This window comes from Melanotaenia boesemani, chromosome 10 (genome assembly GCF_017639745.1).
Source record: "Melanotaenia boesemani isolate fMelBoe1 chromosome 10, fMelBoe1.pri, whole genome shotgun sequence".
Lineage (NCBI taxonomy): Eukaryota > Metazoa > Chordata > Actinopteri > Atheriniformes > Melanotaeniidae > Melanotaenia > Melanotaenia boesemani.
The window spans coordinates 11,342,979-11,357,599 of NC_055691.1; the positions used below are offsets into that span (position 1 = coordinate 11,342,979).

At 42.6% G+C, this 14,621-nt stretch overlaps 2 long non-coding RNA genes across 2 annotated transcripts; both read right to left on the minus strand.

The window, feature by feature from the left end:
• Positions 1 to 878: 878 nt before the first annotated feature.
• LOC121647008 lies at positions 879 to 8,204 on the minus strand. Its single transcript, XR_006011750.1, has 4 exons — positions 8,158 to 8,204; positions 1,562 to 1,706; positions 1,312 to 1,444; positions 879 to 1,123 (listed from the first exon to the last, which is right to left on the minus strand). It is a non-coding gene; the product is annotated as an uncharacterized LOC121647008 (long non-coding RNA).
• LOC121647016 lies at positions 2,579 to 3,873 on the minus strand. The gene is made up of 3 exons (XR_006011758.1): positions 3,801 to 3,873; positions 3,280 to 3,358; positions 2,579 to 3,001 (listed from the first exon to the last, which is right to left on the minus strand). It is a non-coding gene; the product is annotated as an uncharacterized LOC121647016 (long non-coding RNA).
• Positions 8,205 to 14,621: the final 6,417 nt, after the last annotated feature.

Genomic DNA, 14,621 nt, shown 5'->3' on the forward strand with positions numbered 1-14,621 from the left:
AGTAATATTCTTCCTTCTATTTGTCCAGAGGTAATTAATACAACATGTTTAATGTACATTACACACTACATGGGCTTTTTCAGCCAGCAGACAGCCTTCAATACCGTTCACATAAATCCCCCCAAAACTGAAGTATAAATGTAGAATTAGGACCTCACTGCCTGATGTTCTTTTTTACCATCGCTGCCATGTGCTATCACACCATTAATTCAGGTGTATCGTCTGTTCTGATGTTTGTTTTAGAAGCATGCGCTCAACATAATAAGAACACGGCGTTTTATTGGCTCTCTGGGGACGTATGTATCTAGTAATATTTGATTCTTTCAGAAAAAGACACTGAAATCAAAGGTGGACAGTTAGTCCCACATGCACACAGTGAACTTTGTACACAGTCATGCAGACAGAAATATACCGTGGTGACTATGAGCCCACAGCTACTGTCATCTTGTTGAACTGGATGCTGAATGGTTGCTCCTCCCCCACTCCTCCTCGCCATAGCAGCTTCTCCTCATCTTCAACTTTTCCCTTTTAAAATATCTGCTGTATTAGTCTCCACTGCATCCTATCAGTATGCAGCTGGAATATCATCTAGGTTATCTTGTTTTCTGGGATATCTCATTTAGTATATGGTATATAGGTACTGATAGTGTGACTGGGAGGTGTAGGAACAAAGAGCTAAAACCAGCCAGCAAACAAAGTGCTTCACTGGTCTGGGTTTGGAAACTTGTGTCAACGATGCTGCATCCATTTTTACTCCAACACAAAACTTTAAATAGAAATCAAACATGTTTAAATGCTTTTATTTTTGGGATATTTACCTCTTTTTAGCCAAATCAATCATCATTTTTACTGAGACGTGATATCTAATATGTCGACTCTTTTTGCTGCCTCCTCAGATGAATCAGATGCTGGATCCACCAAAAACACTCATCTTATGGCAGGAAATATATACTAGAAAAAAGCTTTTATAAAGCACATAATAAGACCCAGAACAACTTTATAAATCATATAAACAGAGTTAATATAAAGTGATGTTTGCAGAAAGTATCAGTGAGCAGCAGCTTCCAGTGGCTCTGTCAGTGTTTACAAAGGACAGAATGGCCTGGTAGTCGTCACAGCTGATCTGGAACAGGAAGAAAAAGAGATTGAAAAGAAATGTAGAATTAAAATCATCTAAAATTACAAGTGGAACATAGAAAAGACAAAGTCCTCTAACAGAAAGTGTGTACATGGAAGTCAGCCGTTTCACTGTCTAAATATTTTCTCCTGTACAAGGTGTGTGGAGGTAAAATGCATGAAGAGCAACTTTACCTTGGAGAGGCCGTGTCCACTGAGCTCAGCGTGTTTCCCACAAAGTTTTCCACCTGCTGTGTAATGATGAAGGATGGAAATGTTCTTTCCAACGCTGGACTGGTTGGCAGAAAGCTGAAAGAGGCTCAATAACCTAAAGCAGAGGATTGAGATCAAGATAGAAAACAACACAGATTAAATGCTGTTTGAGAAACATTCCAGCAATAAGACGCTGGACTAAACTGAGGTATCTGCAGATGTTGAACCTCACTGTGTCTTTGTTTGGGCCTGTTAGCCACTGGTGAGGTCGCAGTGAGCGCAGCTCGCTATGGCGGATCACAGAAATGTTCCCTCTTACATGGAGGGAGCTCAGCAACAACAACGTCTGTGTCCTTCCTTCTCCACAGTGATGTCAGCTGCAAAAGCCAAGCAGCACCTTGTTCACTCATCAATCCATCAATAAATAATCATTAAAAATAAGCTGCACAAAGTTTAAGATAAATGAGAGTAAAATAGATGGAATGAATGTGTGGAAATGCTTTAGAATTACTGCTCTAACAATCACTGCTTTGTCATGGAAAAAAGAGTTTGATCACATTGTGAATATATCATGAAATTCACACCGTTCAGTCCCAACATTCAGAAAAGCTGCACAATTTAATGTCACACAGTATCTCTGCCATGAACAGCACTTTTACTAAGTTATTGTTTCCTCATTTTTCCTTCACACTTCAAAATGTTTCATTTCAGATTCTAGTTGTGATTGAAGCTGCAGTGCATGCTGGTTTGTACTAGAGGACATTTTACTGGAAACTATTCTGCTTTTCTAATATGTTATCACGGCTGAATAAAACACTTTTCAGTATCATCACTTTACATTGTCCAAGTGGAACTCCTGCTGTGAGTGAGCAGTGTGGAACATAAAGACACTTCTGAGGATAATTCCTACCTGCTGGTCTTGATGATGACTCATTTTCTTTGTGGCTGTCGTGCTGTTAGTTGACGTAGGTGACAGAAGTTTCTCTCTACATGCTCTTTCTATTTGGTTGAGCGATGACTTCACAAGGTGAACAGGAAGGTGCTGATTTTTCACTTCTGTCTTGTGGTGCTCGTCTTTCACTGTGGACGCTATTATGTCTGCACACAGTCGCAAGGGGAAGCTGAATCTCCCAGAGCTTCTGGCTGGAACAGCAACAGACTGCAGCTTGTGTTCCTTACTTTGCGTAGGATGCTCCAGATCAGGTTTCTAAATCTTGTCTTGCTTTGGACAACGCTGCTGGAGATGGATGGTGTGTGACACGTGGCCCAACTGCATGAATGACCTTTTTACAAGGTAGATTAGCAGCAGTGGTTACAGCTGCCTCTCCAGTTTTTAATGTCCCATACTTCCGGACATGGAGTTTGCTCTCTGCTTCCATCAGTGGCCTCCAGCTTTGGTCAGAGCTAGAGCAAGGCCGCCATGATGCTGCAGCTTTTCATTGGCAGCATTGACAACACCATCAACAACAAAGCTTGTTCAGTCTGCCTTCCATACACAGGTTTTCCTGCTTTGAGACAGTTCAGCTGACAACTTCTTCACGTTATCTGGCCTCCTTTTTGCTGCTGATGAATCAGGATGTAAACGTCCATCACTTTGTAGCATCAGGGATGGTGCATCGTCTCCTGAAGCCACACTGGACATTCTCACCATGTCAGCTGCATCTGCATCAAACTGTACACATGTTATATATTAGCTTAGACTGAATGTCATGTACTCTAGTAGACTCTCACTATATTACCATTTATGCATCGTCACAGTTGTGTCTCCCCTGGATTAATATGGTAAAAATATCATGACTCATCAAACTTTATAAAGTGAACTCAGGCTTTCTGTTAAGACACTGACAAATAGCTAAATATAGATTGTACTTTGGTAAACTGCACAGTACATCTTCATGTTTCTTAGACTATGTTTTATTTAGCTGTGATAACTAGTATTACTAAACTCACCGTGATGACACGTGTTCTGGAGAGGGTTTCTGTTCCTGTCCGTCAGTGACCACAGATGTTGGGTAGTTGGGGAAACAAGCTGTGAACATGAAGAATCCCATGAAATGCTGATATCACCCCGTTCTAACTGAAGTACACAGAAACATTGACTCATGTTATTAACACACATGTTGTCGCTGCCGTACCTTGTAGCAGTCATCGCAAACAATGTCTGATAACTGGTCATGTGACTGGTTATCAGCTTTGTAAATCAAGCCAGGATTAATAAAGCCCAGTCTATCTACAAGCACGTTCACATAGAAGGGGGTGTTTGCAGCAGACGACCAACACAAACATGAACAAGTCTGATGTCAACAGAGCAGCACGTTTGCTAAAGAACAAGAAAACTAGAACATTTGATAATATGATGGATTGAAACACATAATCCATCTAAAAGCAACATACAGCAGCAGCAGCTGCACAAGCAGGAAGTACAGTTGGACTAAAACATGTGACTGTAGACATACAGTATGTATACATACGTCAATAGTTTTATAATATCATCGTCCATCATCAGGGTCCAAGAACATCTTTAAATAATTGTATTCCAGCAAATATAAACTATATTGCAACATGAGCATGGATCCTGTCTCTGGGACTCTGGACAAAAGACACAAGGAAGAAATGAGCTTAATCCACGATCTCTATCCTTGATATGAAACACTGGGAATGTCAAAGGGCTTAAACTATCTCTGAACCACAGCTGTAGTCAGCAACATAAAATAGTTAAAGCAGAAGTTACCACATGGAGCAGAAATCTTCATCTGGAATAACTTCTTTTTTCCATGTAAAGCTAAATACATGTAAGATCAGCTGTGATGTGTCAGACTGTGGGGAAGGCTTGCTGTGGCCATTTCTTGGTTTTCCATGTTCCTCAGACAGGACGTGTGTTGACTGAGATGTGAGGGAAGGCATGTCCTGAATAAACACAACAGCTGGAGACAGAAAAATATTCCAGCAGGAAAAGTTTTAAAAAGCATCAAAAGATCTTCACAATATAACGTTGCTTCTGTGCAGGAATTCTGTGTTTCTAAAAGCAGAATAAAAACTAGTCAGTAGAAAGAAAATGAGCTTTTATTGTCCAGGCTGACAGACTACAACCTTAAACAATAAAGTGAGATGTGGTGTGCTGTGGAAATCATTGTGAAGCTCTCAGTCGTCTTTATGTTCTTCTGTGTGGAGAAACGTGGACAGCGGTAGACTGAGAATCCCTTTTTGTCTGTGATGATATCAGCACATAGCACGTTAATCCCAACACATGCTGATTATTAACATCATGTCACCTTTACCTTCGGCCCTTTGGTCTCCTCAGAAAGAAAAGGCTTTGTGATGGATGGAACATGTACACCTCTCCTCCTCTGTGTCTTCTGTTTCCAGCGTTCCACATCCACCCTGTGGGTCTGGATTACAACACACAGAGAGCAGCAGCTAGTTGCTATGAATGGAACATCGGGCATATCCAGCTTTTATCTTTGGATTAGATGATGATCGTTCAACAAAGAACAGTGATGACACAACAAGGAAATAACACGACGTAAACACTCAGCTTGATATCAGACTCATATCCTGTCCACCAAATAATAAAGATCACATTAAAATATTTTCATCGTATTTTTATTTTTATTTCCATCTTTTAGGATTTAATTTCATGATTAAACTTTCTGCTCCTTTATTTATTTCCATTAGTTCCTTCAGACAGTTTTTACTTCATTTATTAGAGAATTTCTTGATGTTTTCAGGCTTTGAGTCTTTAACTTGTGAAATGTGAGATTTAAAAGATCCAGATTTAATGAGATGAAGTCAAACTCAGACCTTCTGCAGCTGCTCCTCTTCATCATTCAGAGCAGGTGGATGGAGCTGGAGGTCTGGACCACAGGGATGGACGGGGACTCACCTCTCTGGGGAACAGAGAAGCATCTGGGCGGTCCTCTGCCTTCAGGTTCAGGTCAGAACTGGACAGAACCGAGGCGCTGCTGGTGCTTCTGGGCCAGCCGGCTACACAACTGTGAAACTGATCCAGAATCAATGATTGTGTCCTCATCAATGAATGTGCTGGACAACAGTTTTCTCCATGAAAGAAGAAGAAGTCCAGTATGACGGATGCTGGTCCTGGTTTTATTATTCTGACTTCAGTAACAAGTTTTGGAGGCGACTTCATTAAATACAATAAAACACACTGACAGTGAAAACTAAGAGGATTAAAGAAGAAACCAGTTCAAACTGGTGTAAAAGTGGCATTAAAAGGTGAAATGATGAGCGGTGGTGGCTGCTGGACTTGTTCAGGATGGGTCCTGCAGAGCCAATGAAAGATTGTTTGTAGATGTTCTTACGGGCCAGAGGAGCTTTCTAGCGTGGGCCTGATGGCAGCAGCTGGAAGGAGGGATGAAGAGGGTGTGATGGTCCTCTGTGATCTGGGAGGTTTTCCTGATCACAGAGAGCTGCTGCAGCTCAGAAAGAGATGTTTGTGCTGAGCATCATTTTGCTGGCCTGACTGAGGAAAGCAGAGAGTTTGCTTTTGTGTTTGATGGACAGGAAGCCGTAGCAGGATGAAATATTGAAGATTTCCTCAGCAGGTGGAGCCTTTTTCTGCTTTCTTCCAATCAGAGTCTGTGTGGTGACTAAAAGACCGGCAGGAGTCCGTCTCTGTTCCCACATATTTAAAAACGCCTCCCTGTTCAGTGGCTTGACTCTGGATACTAAGGGGGGTAAAAACCTCTCTCTGCCCCCACAGCACAACTCCTTGGTCTTTGTAGGATTTAGCTCCAGGAAATCTTGGCTGAAAGTCTGAAGCAAATCACTGCCTGCCTGCTGAGAGCTGGTCAGTGCAGTCTGGTCTGTCAGCTGAGCCACCAGGACCACGTCATCAGCTGATCTACAAAGAGTCCTTCCTCCTCCGTCACAGCTGATGTTATCTGTGTCCACAGGGAGCAGGATGGGAGATGTTTCTCAGGAAGAGTGGTCTGCATCAGCAGCTTTCTATCCAGTCCTGCAGCTTTTTATTGGCCCAACCCACAAACTCATCAGCTGCTCTTTTCTGTCCCTCAAAGTCTCTGATGGATTTCTTCAGGTTCTCCTCTGTTCCCTCAGCCAGACTCTGAGCTGCCAGAACATCCATTCCCTGTGTCTGCAGGTCCTTGGAGAGCAGAAACGTGTCCTCAGAGATGTGAAGGAATGGTTGAGCAGTGGGGCGAAGCAGCTTTATTTCTATCACACATGTTACACACACTGTAAAATGTTACATTGGCTTTAATTAAATAGATTTAATGGACAGAACTTCATTTTAATCTGGTTATTAATTCTAATCTGAAATGAGTCGTATGAACTTTGGAATGAAAAAGGTTCAATAAATGAACTTAAGTTGAATCAGTGGAAATAAGATGAGTTCATGAAAAATGGTGATGACTTCTGTTAACAAATGAATTCATTTCATGCAACTTTAGGAGCTTAGTTGAAACCAGCCTGAGTTTTTTAAAGACCTTTATTCTATTTTATTCAGTTTTATTGTATTTATTTGGTTGATCAATAATTCAAACGACACAAACAGGTTTCTAATGATTTCAGAGGTAAAAGAAGAGAAATAAACTCTGACGTCATGTCCAGTTTCTCTTCTTTACTTTTCTTTTATCTTCTTGTTTCTGGCTGTTGTGATGAATAAAAAGTGATTTAGGAATAATAACATGTAAATAAATCAATAAATCATCTCATGTCACCCTTGATGATCTCCTGCTTCAAACGTGAGGAATCCAGACAGGAAAACATGTTCTGGTCTCCATATTGAGCTCATATCAGCAATAATCCACCTTCCAGCTTAGTTTCAGTTTCTAGAAACATGTTGTAGACATAAAAAGACGGTTTAGCTGTTAGAATGATGACTGATGAGGAAAATGAAGGATTTCTAATGAATGCTGGGAGCTGGTGTGACTGCTCTCCAGGTGCTGCTGGGATTAAAACCAGACAGGTAGCTGCTGCAGAGCTCTGTGCTGGTGGAACATGAGTTTAACTCACAGCAAGTTCCTGCTGCAAAGCAACAACTACTTGGACTTCATCAGTTACTCTGATTAAGCTAACTTGGAGTCATCATCTGTGTTCAATAAAACCAGATTTTGTGAAGCTTCTCTTCTAATTTCTGTGGAATTGATCACATGAAGTTTCTTCCACACCCTCATGAACTTCCAGCAAACTCAGATTTATCAGCTTCATTTAACTTCTACAAGCTCACATCATCCCAGTTCATTAAAGTCATTCAAGGTAACAAAAAGTTCCATTTTTTTGAGGCAACGAGTTTGTGAGTCACTGTTGATCTTCAGATCATTGATCACTTTGATCAGATCTGTGTCTGTGCTGTGATTGGATCTGAAACCTGATGCTACAAATCCTGAACTCTGTTCTTTAAAAGATCTTCATCCAGCTGTTAGAGACAGTTCCTCATGTTTCACTGGGAATAGAGAGACTGAATACTGGTCTCCAGTTACTGATTCCAGATGGATGGAGCTGTGATTCCAGCACACCTGAGACATTCATGGACATTAATATGAACACATGACTGTTAGCATCAGTGTGGTTAACATCACTCATGACTTTCATTCTAATGATGATCCTGAAGTATCTGAACCACTGAAACACTTCATGTCATCTGGGTTCATCAAGCTGACATCATGCAGTTCATCTTCTGACCAGCAGAGGGAGACTGTTAACACAGAATTAATGAGTCACCTGAGATGTTGGACTTTTACCTTTTAGAGTTTGAACGTTTGTTGGAAAATTAATCTACTGCTGCTCTTCCTACCTGTCCTGTCTCCATCTCAGGTGGAGTCTGGTTCATTCCAGGTAGCAGCTCACCTGTGTGGGTGGAGAGTCTTCGTCTTCATCTCTGAACAAACTGTAAGTCTGAACTGATTTCAGCTCCAGCTTTGATCACTCTGCTGTTTGAAGACAAATCTACATGATGATCAGATTATTGATTAACTGGAATCAAACTACATGGTGATCAGTTGATGTTTATTGATAAGTTAAAGCTTCTTCATGATCAGCTGATCATTATTGATGTTTATGTTAATGATGATTTTTAACTGGATCAGCTGATATTTTTGTTTCCTTCACAAACTGTCATGTTTTTATTTCCTGGAATCAAACTGTCGTCTCCACCTTAAAGTCAGACTCAGCAGCTTCCTGCTGCTTCCTGTTCCACCTTTCAAATTAAACTCTAAAATATGGAGAAAGTCGGTTAAACTGTCTGATTGTAGTCGGTGATGAAGCTGTGTGCAGGTTTGATGGAGCCGATAATCCACTGTACAGCTTGATGATGATGAAGATGAGCAGGGACTTCCTCATTTGTGCTGCAGGGAGCAGTTTAACGGATCAGAACCTACAGTGTGTGATTCTGCTGCTCCTTCAGTCAGACTTTCCATACAGACTAGAATCATTTTTCCTTCTTTAACATCATCCTTTAGTTTCTGTTTGCTGACAGAAAATGTCCAACATTTCGTCCTGTTTCCTGATTTCAAACCTTCCATCTGATTTAGTTTCAGTCTCTTTTTCATGGTAATAAAAGGAGAAGAAATATTTCCACTTTTCATCTGCTTTATTAAAGGCCTCCCAGCAGCTGAGATCTAACATGGTGCTGCTGGTATTTCCTGGTAAAAAGGAAGAAAGTTTTTAGTCTGAAAACTAAACAGGAAGAATTCTTCTGATCTTTTTAACACTGAAGATGATCTGCTGCATCACGAATCAGCTGAAATGATTCAAATGTTCAGCTGACTGAAACTTCCAGTCAAAGTCAGGGAATGACACGGTCGGAGACTGTAGTATAAGGAACCGGACCCAAATGCAGAAACACTCAGTGAGACAAGGTGGGAGATGCAAACAATGTTTATTACAATGAATGTGAGTGGATTGGTCCAGGTCCAGTAGCTTTTCCTGTGAGGGGACAGAGGATTAGTGTGGGTCTGAGAAAGTGCTTTGTGATATCTGTTACGGCTGCGGCTTACTGAATTCCAAAGGAAGACTAGTGATGGAGGAGTAAGCCAGGAGTTGGTTTCTGGTGGTGGTGAAAAGAGTTTGGTTGCAGGCAGGGCGAGCAGGCAGGCAGTCAGCTTGGCATGAGGGACAGTCCTTACCCTGGGTGCTGTGGTTATCCGAGCAATCAAGGTCTGAGGCTGAGGAATAAAGATAACAAGGTGAGTTCTACTGAGAACAAGACACAAGATAAGACTTGGAAAGAGGCCTGGTTACCACGCAGTAAATTGTGACAATCTGGCGATGGCTGGAGCTCCTGCTTACCCCTAAATAGCAGGGAGTAGAGCCAGATAACGAGCCTGCTGATGAGCTGCAGGTGGCAGCAATTGTGGCTCCAGACACCGCCGTCAGTCCCCATGGTAACCTGCTCACCCTGACCTGCAAACTCAGACACACCAAAACATGACAGGGAATAAAAATGTTGTTACTTCGTCATCATCATCATCGTTGTGTGTGCTGGTCTGCAGCTCCATCCCTCCATCTAGTGTCCTGATAGAAGTCCAGCAGCTGAAGGCAGCTTCCTCTTCCTCACTGCTGTCTGACTGCATCCATCTGACACTGATATGAAACAGAAACTCAGAGCCAATCAGAGGAGGAGCAGCTGATCTTCCTACAGCAGATGATGGAAAGGAGGATTTCACTTGATGTTCAGATGAATGATGTGTGTTTCCTCTGCAGGTGAAGGTAGAAAGTGTGTGTGAGCTGATGTGAATCCAGCATCATGGATCAGTGTGAGGACAGAGAGGAGGGAGTCCCTCCCTCTAAAAGCACTCAGAGGTGAGATGTCCATCTCTAACTGTCCATGACTCTTCTCCATGTCACAGCTCAGAACTCACACCAAACATCTGGATTCACAGGAACAAACCTGGACCTGAAACCAGCCCTGAATCAGGACCTGAGCCCAGCTGTGTGTCCATGAAGAGTGACCGGTCATTGGATCGGTTTATTAAGTTCAAAGCTGGAGTTTCCTCAGACCAACAGTCAGTATCTGTCAGTGTTCAGTGGAGGTTGGATCATATTTCAGATGAAAACCAGTTTCAGTTGAATCAGTTCTTGACGTCTCTGCTGAGACTAGTTTCTGCATCATGGTTGGAATTTAGTTTCTGATTTGTCTTCCAGATTCTTATTTTAATAAAATGTTGTTGAACAATTTCAGAATTCAGCAGTGAAATCATTAAACCATCTTTATTCACAGTAATAAACCTGAACCAGAACCAGAACCAGGACCTGAACCAGATCCAGGACCAGAACCAGGACCTGAACCAGAACCAGGACCAGGACCCAGCTGTGTGTCCTTGAAGAGCGAACGGTTGATGCATCGTCCTCCTGATTTCAGTTCAGAGGAACAGAGGTGAGCTGGGTGTAAATGTTGTATCAGAGTCCAATAATAAAACAGTGTGATAAACATGTGAGTTTTTCCCACAGAGGAAAGTTTTCAGGAGGATTTCTCAGCAGTTTCAGATTTACTGTGTGTGAGTTCAGAGAGCTGCAGAAAGTGGGAGCTCTCCTTTAAAAAGCCACTTTTCTGGTGAGCTGAGAATAATCAGCAGGACTCAGTCTCAGTGCTGGACAGGAAACATAGCAGCTCCATAATTCACCTTTTTAACACACTGAAACAGGTTCTGGTGCCATTAGAGGGAAAATGGGAATAAAGGCCCAGTTTTACTGTGATGATCACAAGATCCAAACTTCATGTTTCAGTCACTCTGTGAGTGTATGAAGAGAAAATGAGAAACAGATGTTCTACCCCTATACCATCCACATTAGCAGATAATATTTCAATAAATCAGCCGTTCACACAACATTCATTCTTCATTAAGGGCTGATTATGTTAACAAAAAGGCAGAAGGACGACGTTCTACAAATGTTACATCAGATTATTCAAATGACATAAAAACTAAATCTTTATTGATCCCAGAAGGAAATCATAAAACCAGCTTATAAACTAATTCATGTATTTTAACTATTAATCTGGACATTTTCTCAGTTATCATGGATGAAATGTTGTGTAGCCTACAAATGAATAGAAATCAATAGAATTCAGTATCAAATGTTGACGCCTCCCTGGTGGAGGAGTTAAACTACTTTTTTACCCGCTTTGAGGTGGAGAGATCCCACTCTGCTCCACCACCCTCTCAGCCCCCCAGTACCCACCTGCTCCATCTGCAAGAACACCAGGTGACAAAGGTTCTGAGCTGTAGACCCACACAAAGCAGCGGGACCGGATGGAGTACTGAGCAAAGTGCTAAAGGCCTGTGCTGATCAGCTGTCGGGGTCCTAACCAGGATTTTCAACACCTCCCTGAAACAGGCCCCCGTCCCAACCTGCCTGAAAGCAGCCACCATTGTCCCTGTTCCTAAGAAAAGCACCATAAGCAGCCTAAATGACTACAGACCGGTGGCCCTGACCTCAGTAGTTATGAAGAGCTTTGAGAGACTTGTCCTCCACCACCTTAAGTCCTGTCTCCATCAGAACTTTAACCAACACCAGTACGCTTATAAAGCAAACAGGTCACCAGCTGATGCCATCACCACTGTCCTCCACACTGCTGCGAGTCTCTGAGAAGCAGGGAAATTATGTCAGAATGATCTTCCTGGATTTTAGTTCGGCGTTCAATACCATCGTGCTGAAGATCCTCATCGGAAATCTCACTGACGTGGACTTCCCACCCCTCATCCGTGACTGGATCTACAGTTTTTTAACAGAGCGTCCACAAACAGTGAGGATGAGGCCCACACATCTTCCACCCTGGCACTAAGCACGGGCACCCCCCAGGGCTGCGTGCTAGGCCCCTTCCTGTATGCACTGTACACACACGACTGCATCCCATCCATCACTCAAACTGCATCATGAAACTTGCAGATGACAGGACAGTGGTGGGTCTTATCTCTGGTGGTGATGAGAGCATACAGGGAGGACGTCCAGAGGCTTGTGGCCTGGTGTACAACCAACAACCTCCTGCTGAACACCAGAAAATCAAGGAGATGGTGATAAACTGGTGGAGGAAGAGAGAAGACCCTTCTCCACTGTGAATTAATGGTGAGTGCTTGGAAAGAGTCTCCTTCTTTAAATTCCTGGGGATGCACATGTCTGACGACCTCACATGGTCCACCAATACAACAGCGATGGTCAGCAAAGCTCAACCTTTTATTGTACGACAATAGAAAGTGTGGTAGCATGCTGCATCATGGTGTGGTATGCTGGCTGCACAGCTAAGGATAAAAAGCCCTGCAAGGGGTCATTAAGACTGCACAGAAAATCATTGGCTGCCCCCCACCCTCCCTGGAGGACATTACAAAATGCAGAGGTCTAAATAGGGCAGAGAAAATCCCGGCTGACCCATCACACCCCGGTCGGGGCTTCTTTGACCTCCTGTCCTCTGGCAGGAGGTTCAGAATCATCAGCAACCGGACAAAATGTCTCAAAAACTGTTTTTACCCCTGGACAACCAGGCTTCTTAATGCCTAACCCCCACATGCTCCGTCACCATCACTGCTACATCAGTCACACAATTATTGTATGTTCTCATGTTGTTTATAGTATTATTTATAACATACCTCATCCAGGATTTTACAATGTGCATTAGTGTGTTTGTGTTCATGTGCGTGGAGGGATTTTTATGTTTGTAATAGTTTCTCATTCATGTACGTTCGCACGGTTATTATTTGGTTTTATTTGTTCTTTCTCTTTTTAAAGAATAAAACTTGGTGAATGTATTTATATCCCATGTTTCTTATGGCAATGTGGAAGAATTGCCCACCCAGTTTCATTGCAAGGCATGTGTTAATGACGAAAAGGTAATTCTATTCTATTCTATTCTATACTATTCTATTCTATTCTATTCTAGTCTGTTCTATCATGGACACTCATTGATAATCCAAAACTGAGAAGGAAAATAGTCGAATCCTTAGTTCTAGATTTTCTGCTGTTGGTATTTACAAGAAAAACACGAAAGTTAAAGAACAACATTTTATTATTTTCTTTATTTTACCAGGAAGTCACACTGAGGTCAAATATGTGTTTTTTCAGAGAGACTTTACCCGTGGACGTCTGGTGGGATGGTGGGAGCCTTAGACTGCAGTAATGAGCCAGTATACAGTAGGTGGCAGAACGTACCTGCACAACCTGCCAGGAAATAGAAAAGAAGATGTGCTAACACAGCAACTCATTAAATGAGCTTTGACATGCTGGTACCAGAGGAACACATGATCCAGTAAACCATCACCTTTAGTATAATGGTTACCAGTCACTCAGTGCAAACGACCTTGCAGTGGGAGCAGAGGGAGGATCTGATCCAGAGGGTCACTAGCTGAGGCATGCTAGTTGTTAAACTGATGATGATCCACACTGGGAGCTGCCCAGTCCAATCAGTCTGATCCAATTACAGATTGGCTGTGGCTGCCTTGCTCCAGGGCACTTCAGCAGGAAGTAAAGCTGCATGAAGGTGTTGGTGAGAGCTGTTGGGACTCATCCAAACTGAGCTGAAATCTCCAAGCAGCTGCAGACTGAGCTGCTGGTTGTCAGTAAAGCTTTCCCACTACAGGGAGTCTCTGATTCACTGTTCACATCCTCACATCCCTTCATGGACCTTTACCTTGTGTTTGTCTCTGTGTGGACAGAAAGAATATCAGCTGATTCTTCCTGATTCCTTCACAGAGTGGACCAGCAGAGCTCAGAGCTTCCCAGTGGTCAGTCTGCCCAGCAGCATCAAACACAGCTGGACTCCATATTTATGGTCTGTACATGTACAACAACTACTTTTCCATCTCTTCTGTCCACATCGTCTCCATGCTGACCTTTGTAGACCAGTGGATTGTCAGTGTGTCCAACATGGATCTGATGTTTGGCTCCATGATTTCAGTCAGATTGTGTCCTTCTTATCGTTTCTCTTCCAGCTGCTGGAGGACAACATGATCACTTTTGTGAAGAAGGAGCTGAAGAAGTTCCAGAAGCTTCTGAGTCCAGATTACCCAGAATGCTCAGTGTTGGAGGGTGAGGATGAGAAGCAGAGGAAGAGTAGCATAGAGGCGTTAGTGAAGATCACAGTGGACTTCCTGAGGATGATGAAGCAGGAGGAGTTGGCTGAGCGTCTGCAGAGCAGTAAGAGGATTTCTCTAAAGATTGAAGCTGCTGGATAAATGACACATTTACTGATGTCTCAACACATGAAACATCACATATTCACATCCTCATTCCTCAGAGGCTTCAAGTCTTTACTGACTCTTCTTATTTCTTCTTCTCTTTCAGAACTTCTGGCTGCAGCTTGTGGTCGTAAACTAAAATGTGGT